The following is a 1,351-nucleotide window of genomic DNA, read 5'->3' as shown; positions in this document are numbered from 1 at the left end:
TGCAATAGTCTACTATGAAGAGCTACTTTTTCTTTCTAAGTTTAAGAACAGGCCAAATTGGACTGAGTGAAGAAGCAGTGAAGATAATTAACTTAAAAAAAAAAGTCTTGAATAGTGGGGTTTTAATGCTTGAAATCTATTTTAATTTACACTGGGCCATAACATATTAACTGGGGGAAGATCTCTGAGGTCCTATTTTATCAAGACGACTTGAAAATTCCAAAGACCAATTTAATTTTAACTTACTACTCATTGCATAACAGTAATGCCTACTCTGAGGAGTTTCAGTGTACTGGGTTAGTAGTGCAGAATTTAGGCAAGATAATAGTTCTGATTGTCAAGCAGAGGCACATCTATTTGTACTCTGCTTTATATTTTGTAAGTCTTTTAAGAGTATAAGAAGTACCTTGCTTAATATTTAGAATCCCCAGGTATATCTCTAATTTGACCGTCAGACTGTGAAGATTAAAACCATGAAGATTTGCCAGTGGGTACATTTTGACAGATATTAAGGTTAATTCAGATCCAAAGTTGTTGAGTGCTCGCTTTGGCAGCACATACTAAAATCCGATAGATACAGAGATTAGCATGTCTCCTGTGCAAGGATGAAAGCAAATTTGTGAAGCATTCCATATTTAAAAAAAAAAAAAAACAACAACACAAAGTTGTTGAGACACAAAAGTCAATCAGTAGCCTTTTATTTTTTGTTATATAAATCATTTTAGTAAATTTTATTTTTGTTATGTAAAATAATTTAGTAAATTTTGGATTGGGTAAATTGTGGACCTCTGTTTCAGTTTTCTATACCCAGGTTTCTATTGTTATTTTATCCTTCTTTTCTGTTTTTAAATTGTTGTTGTTGTTGGATATATTTCAGACAAATTTCTCTCTCCCTTGCTCATATGCAGGAGCTTGTTCCTCCAGAGAGCCTCAAATTACCATCTCCAGGGTTTGTAGCCTCCACATGGTCACGGGATTGAAGTTTTGCTTATGTTGGTTTTGAATTAACTACTTCAGTGTGCCATGGGGGTGGCATGAGTGCTTTTCTCTATAATCTTGAGGATCAAGATCTTTGTTGTAACAGAAGCTTAGACAGCAGCAGCTGAAGAAGTATATTTATGAGTCCTAGTGAGCCCTGTGCTCTTAGATGTATAGACTTCAGCATTCCAGATAATGACTGCATTTTTTTTCTTTCTCTTTTTTTAAAATTCATTAGTGGCGCTGTTTCATGAGTGACCAACTGATGTGCCCATATCTTGCATAGAGTACCAGCCTTTGAGCACTTTACAGAACAGAGGTCAAAATGTGGCTGAGACACACAATGAATTGGTAAGAGGTGAGACTCTTTCCC

At 35.4% G+C, this 1,351-nt stretch overlaps 1 pseudogene; it reads left to right on the top strand.

Moving 5' to 3' along the window:
• Positions 1–538: 538 nt before the first annotated feature.
• LOC114220948 (U6 spliceosomal RNA) lies at positions 539–639 on the top strand (annotated as a pseudogene).
• The last annotated feature ends 712 nt before the right edge of the window (positions 640–1,351 follow it).

The sequence above is a fragment of the Eumetopias jubatus genome, unplaced genomic scaffold (genome assembly GCF_037043125.1).
Source record: "Eumetopias jubatus isolate StellerSeaLion01/CBP00866 unplaced genomic scaffold, mEumJub1_p1.0 scaffold_4, whole genome shotgun sequence".
Taxonomy (NCBI): Eukaryota; Metazoa; Chordata; class Mammalia; order Carnivora; family Otariidae; genus Eumetopias; species Eumetopias jubatus.
This window is presented reverse-complemented; position numbering and strand designations above follow the sequence as displayed.